Source organism: Mauremys mutica, unplaced genomic scaffold (genome assembly GCF_020497125.1).
Source record: "Mauremys mutica isolate MM-2020 ecotype Southern unplaced genomic scaffold, ASM2049712v1 Super-Scaffold_100033, whole genome shotgun sequence".
Lineage (NCBI taxonomy): Eukaryota > Metazoa > Chordata > Testudines > Geoemydidae > Mauremys > Mauremys mutica.
The window spans coordinates 2,424,736-2,431,161 of NW_025423255.1; the positions used below are offsets into that span (position 1 = coordinate 2,424,736).

At 48.0% G+C, this 6,426-nt stretch overlaps 1 non-coding gene across 1 annotated transcript; it reads left to right on the forward strand.

The window, feature by feature from the left end:
• Window positions 1–4,554: 4,554 nt before the first annotated feature.
• Window positions 4,555–4,628, forward strand: TRNAT-AGU. Its single transcript has one exon. It is a non-coding gene; the product is annotated as a tRNA-Thr (tRNA).
• The last annotated feature ends 1,798 nt before the right edge of the window (window positions 4,629–6,426 follow it).

The following is a 6,426-nucleotide window of genomic DNA, read 5'->3' on the forward strand; positions in this document are numbered from 1 at the left end:
GGTGTGGCTGGTGTACACACTGCAATGCCACGTCTGGCGACAAAACTGCCCTGTTTTGGTGACAAAATAAAACCACTTCGATGAGAGGCCTAGAGCTTTTTGCAGCAAACTTACAGTGACAGCGTGCCAGTGTAAATGCTGCTGGTCATTAAATCACCATAACTGGCCTCTGCCAGTATCCCACAATGCCCGCCGTGAACTCACCTGCCCTGCATTCCTGCTACAGAGTCTGGGCCCCTCCCCTTTCCTAGCTCCAGGAAGTTCTGACAGCTGAGCCTGCTGCTCTGCTCTGGCAGCCAGGAGCAAATCACTGCCGTGGAATGCTGCTCTCCGGCCCTGCGAACACAGAGCAGGGGGCGGGAACTTCCATACATGGGGGAGCCACCAGCATCCGAACTGTGACACCCCATGACACCCCTTCCCTCGAGGAGGCTCTTACGTTCTAAACAGGGACGGCTGTTTTCTAGTAAAATCACGAAAAGGGAAGGAGAAAACTTGAAAGAGGTTCGTCCTGGCGCTCACGTCTGTGAACCCGAATACTCCCTCAGACCTCAGAGAGAGTCCTGGAGAAGGAGACTTGCTGCAGCAAAGCCACAGGGGTCTCTGAGGTTTCCCTGGCCCCTCGCCCCTGTCCTGCCTGGCTGATGTCAGCATCTCTCTGTGAGGTCACCACCTCCCCACCACCTTGGACCAATAGTCTGAGGTCCTGCAAAAGGCCTTTGTGATGTCACTGCCGCACCCCTCCCTTGCTGTGCCAATGTCCTGCCCCTGGCCAGGCACTTTGCAGGTTTGAGCTACTCCCTGTGGATCACCCCACTCCAGGAGCGTTCGTTCTAGGCAGCAAGCCGGCTAGACAGGGAAACATCAGACGCTGCTCCCAATGCTACACTCAGTTTTTCAGAAATTAGTCGACTTTATGGCCAGAAGAGACCATTAGAGCATCTAATCTGACCCCCTGCATATCACAGGCCTCCTGTATGACACAAAAGCTACTTTGGGGGCAAACACATTCCAGAAAGGCATCTAGTCTTCATGAAATGACATCAGGAGATGGAGAATCCACCACTTTCCCTGGTAGCTTGTTCCTGTGGTGAATCATCCTGACTGTTGAATATTTGTGCCTTAGTTGTAATACGAATTTGTCTCTTTTCACCTTCCAGCCATTGGGTCTTGTTATTCCTTTCTCTGCTATTTTAAAGAGTCCTTTAATACCCAATCTTTTCTCTCCATTAAGGCACTTCAACACTTCAATGAAGTCACCTTTCAATCTTCTTTTGATAAGCTAAACAAGTTGAGCTCTTTCAATAGCTCCCTAGAAGGCATTTTTCTCCAGCCCTCAGAACATCTGGTGGCTCTTTGCTGCCCCAGCTCCAATTTCACAACATCTTTTTCAAACGAGGACACCAAAGCTGAAGGCAGTATTCCAGTATCAGTCTCACTGATGCTGTGTCACCTCCTGTGACGTTATTGACATAATCTGTAACTGTATAGATCACCGTTGTGACCACTGTTCTATATTTGCAGCCAATATTGTAGAAAGGTGTCGTGCAAGGGGTCTATGGAGAGGTTCTGATTGGCTGATTATAATGATGCTATCTCTAGATGTGTATCAGTTTTTTTAGTTGACGTTATGAATATTGGCTCTATGCTGCCCGTATTTCAAACTTGTGCTCTGCTTCCGGGGAACACCCCGGACAAGCTGGTGTCAGTTCTGCCTAGCCTGCTTGATGGCCCATTAAGGACCATCAGCTCTACAATCGCCCCATTGAGAGAAGGCAGATACGCCTTGTGACTCAGCAAGGTAGCAGGGACCTGCCTATGGAGAGAACTCTAAGGTTTTTCTGTGCCACGTGCTGGATAGAGTGTCCTTGGCACAAAGAAAGCAAAGACCACATGGCAAGAGAGTATAAAAGGCTGATGCCTCGTCTCCATCTTGTCTTCAATCCTGCTTCATACCTCTGGAGGGACTTTGCTACAAACTGAAGCTCTGTACAAAGGACTGAATGACCCATCCCAGCTTTGAATAGACTCCAGAGACTTGATTTGAACCTGCAGTTTATTCCATCACTGTTACAAGCCTGAACCAAGAACTTTGCCATTACTGTATGTGAAGGGTTCAAATCCATGTGCATTTTATATAACAACCTGGTCTATGGATTGTGCCAGCTGTTTTCCAGACCCAAAGTCCAGAGTATGGTCAAGGACCAAAGTCCTAGCAAATAGTGACCAGCTAAGAGAAAGCTGGGTAAACAGAAAGCCTTGCTTGCTAAGATAGGCCTGGTGAGCAAATTGCCAGGTGTTGGAGCTAAGAACTAAATGATTGTGTCTTATTCAGAATTGCAGACTGAACAAAGAATCTCTATTCCTATTGTGTTTGTTTCTTCTCTAGGGAGACATTCTTCCCACAGATCCAACCTTAAGTTTATGAAAAGTTGGCACGTCAGTATAAGATATGGCATCCTTCCACCTCTCTTCCAAGGGACCAATGCCTGCCTTAAGACACACAGAAAACAATCTTTATTGCCATATACTTTCACTCTTTCTTTGCTTTAACCCCTAGGAATGTACCTGTTGGACAATCAAAGGAGTTGCTCCATTCCTATGGATCCCAAATCAGAATTCAACATATATATTTTATACTAATAACATTTTAGCAAAGTATTAATGAAATGTTAACTTGCTAACTTGAGACCATGGGTGGAGACATTATCTAATCTGTTAATCATTGGCTAATGTGCTTATCCTGTCTTGCAAAACCTGTCCCGGGGTATGGAACTGCCTAGCCTGTCACTTTCCCCCGCCCGTGGAAAATCTATATATTCTATTGTAATTAATTAATTAACAGTGTCTCTGAGCCTAATAAGCCCACTCTGCCAGCACTGTGTGTAATAAAGTCCTATTCTTGACCTCTACACGGTGTAGATTTATGTCCTTCACAGACACCTGCTGAATAAAGAGGAGATTCAGCATCCAGCTTGGCTGAATGCGTCTCCTCTCCCCACAGCTTGGTGATCTTTTGAGGAAATGGAGAAGACTGCCTTTGCCTAGCTGTACATCCCTTGCAAAAGAAACAGGTCTTTTTGGTGACAAGTGTTGAAAGGAGCCATTAGACAAATGTGGAGACAGGAAAAATGTCCCCCAATTGAACTGGCATCTGTGGATGCTGAAGCCACAACACAGAGCGCTAAACACTATATGAGCACGGGTGGTGTCAGAAGAGTCTCTACCAAAGCCTTTTCCCACCAGCAGGGGCCTCTCTGTGCACAGAACTCCTGGTAGCGTGATGGCTGCAGGCAGTGGAGAACTCCATTTTGGCATCTCTTTTGTGGTGAACATGTGCAGTCGCTATTAAAAGGATTCTAGATAGTGATCTTTGGGAAGAGCTGGCTGAAGAACCTTCCTACTAATCAGGAGAGCCTGGCTTGGCCCGACAGTTCTTTCCTGCTGAACCTAGTGTGTCTGTTGGCTCCTTTTTTTTGTATCTCTTTTCAGAAAAAGAAAAGATCTGTCAGCAGAATCCTTCTAAGTGCTTGTTCAAGACAGAGAGAGCCTTCCGTGCGGCTGAGTCTTGGTGCCATGGGGCATGCCTCACTGCAGCACCTCCTGCTGACCATCCTAGCAATTAGCTCTGGTTCTCTGGTGCGCCTTCATCTAGTAGCGTCTGGCCACCATCTGTTCTATCATTAGGACCCATGTCGCTCTCAGGACTTCAGTGTCCTCTTATGGACACAGCCCTCTGGCTGTGCCCCACTCAGTTCTCTCCCCCCTTCTGGGTGGGGTGGGGTGTCCTCTACCCAGACACTTGCCTCAGTGGCCGGCTGCAGTCCAGAGTGTAGCCACCTGTGTCAGTGGCTACTGAGGCAAAAGGTGTGAACCTCCAACCCTGCCATCTGTTTCCCTGGACCATTTCCCAACAGACCTAGAACCTTCCTCCACCTTTGTATCAGGGCCTTAGTCTGGCAGTAGTCAGCCAGGAGGTCAGTCATGCACCCCTTACCCCAGCACTACTCTGAACATGGTGCCCTCCCTGCTCCTTCCTCCCTTCCTTCATGGCAGCCAATCCTCCCTCCTCAAACTCCAAGGAGTGACTAACTCTTGCTGTGCTGAGCAGCTCTTTATATATGGGCTGCTCCAGCAAGTCTTCTCCTGATTGGCTCTCCCAATAAGCCCTTTCTTGATAGGCTGGGTTCTGCACAGCCTCTTCAAGGCTGCCTTAATCTTTCTCCTGCTTGTTTGGGGCAGACAGCCCACCACACATGGAAAGTGGCAAATGAGAAGTCTGGAGCTGAAGGAAAGGTTACCATGACTCAGAACTGAGCCGAGGTTGCTGCGACTGAAACACAGATCACTAACCATTATATGATCACAGTGACTGGTGGGAGAGGCACATGTTAGAAGCCCTCTGTCTACTCAGCTGTGGCTTTCTGTGCACAGAGAGCCAGACACCTCAAGGACTGCAAGTCTTGAGGGAAATGGGGAACGTCTGTACTTAAGAATTTGCAGGTGTTGACTTGAACCAGCAAATGAAACAGTTGCAAATATTTTCTTGAGGCAGGCACCATGGCTTAGCTGGCTAAAGCACCTGTCTAGTAAACAGGAGATCCTGGGTTCAACTCCCAGCGGTGTCTTGGTGTATGGCTTTTGTCTCCTCTGCTCACATTTTCCTGTGTCTTCCTAGGAAACAGAAGAGGCCTCCCTTGGTATCCAAGTCATTGCTTGCTAAGGAAAAGGCTTCTTTGGAGAGAAGCATTGGAAACAATCAAATCACAAACCTGGAGTTGATGAAAACGCTACTATGACTGGCATTGGCATGGCGGTTGCTTCAACTGCAATTGCTGCAACACGAGAGTCTGCGCCACACATCCTTGTGATTCCCTGGAGATGTTCACACACAGATGTCATGTCACCTTCCTTTTGATTGTCATTGATGAAAAATGGAGCAGTTGGGAGAAAAGTCCCAGAGAGTTGCACCGTGGCTAAGCTGGGTGACTCACCTGCCAGGTAAAGTGGAGTTAGGGATGCAGCTCCCAGTAGTGCCTTAACAAATGTGTCTGCTCTTCCCACCTTTTGGTGAATCTTTTGCGGAAACAGAGAAGACTGCCTCTGCCTTGCAATGCAAATGCTTCCAAAAGAAACCAGTTGTTTTTTCTGACAAGTGTCAGAAGGAGGCACATAAGAAATGTGGAGACAAGGAAAAGGTCATCGTAACTCAACTTGCATCCATTGCTCTTGAGGCCAGAATGCAGAGCACTAAGCACTGTATGACCACAGCAAAATCTAAACTTTACACCTTATTACACTAGGCAGTAGTTAGGTCAAGCAATTTTCTCATCCTACTGGATGTTACCCTCCTTAATACATAGAATTCCCCCTAAAACCTGGATTACTGTCCTCAGATGACCTTCATTTTCTCAGGATTCCTGCTGCTTCCAGCATAGGTGGGGGAGGAGAAAGGCAAAAACATGATGCCACAATCTCCTATTTTATATCCTTAGTTCAAGTGTCTAGAAGACACTTGCCCAGAAGTGTCTGGGTGGGCTCTGATGAGTCACTAGTTTGGGGAATCCTCCTGGTGTGGTCTTGTGCAACTGATTCATAGACTTGAGCAGTCCCCACAGTGTTGTGTTTGGGCATCTGTCACTGAATTGGAAATCCCTTAATTACAATTCCTCTGCTGATTCATGGCTGTTGAACACCCTCCTCGGCAGGGGTCACTAGCAAAATTATAGCCTATTTCAGTAACAACCATACAGCAAAATGCATAACTTCACACACCCTCATGCTATACATATTTGGACAGAATAACTGATTTCAGCAGATCATGACTTTTCAAATGATAACTTACATGGAATGGTTTGTAGGACATATCACAGCCATATATGAATGATGACTATGTGAGCTACAGGGAGCTATTTTGAAGTACATCATATCACAAAAGCCTCTAGAGACTGGCCTTTGGGAAGAGCTGGCTGAAGAGCCTTCTGAGTAACTGAGAGATCCAGGCTTGGCCCTGCCAGTTTGTGCTTGCGAACTAAACTTGTCCGTTGGGCTCCCTTTTTTGTGTCTCTTTCACAGAAACAGAGCAGAAGTTCTTGGCCAATCCTTGAAAGTGCTTGTTCAAGACACAGAGAGCCTCTGTGCTGGGGCAGGGGTAGGGGTGCAGGAGGTGGTCAGGGGGTGGAGGTGCTTACCTCAGGCAGCACAGCTCCCAAAGTGACTGGCACATACTCCCCTCCGGCAGTGGCTCCTAGGCAGTGGGATACAGGGGCAGGTCAGCTGTGGCGTTTGCACTCAGGGCTGCAGGGATATGCCGGCCACTTCCAGGAGCAGTGTGGCAGGGAGGGAGGGGGCAGAGTGGGCAGGGAGCCGCCTTAGCGCTGCTGGCACATCTCCGTGTGTCACTTGGGGAGGCATCAGGTCTCTGTG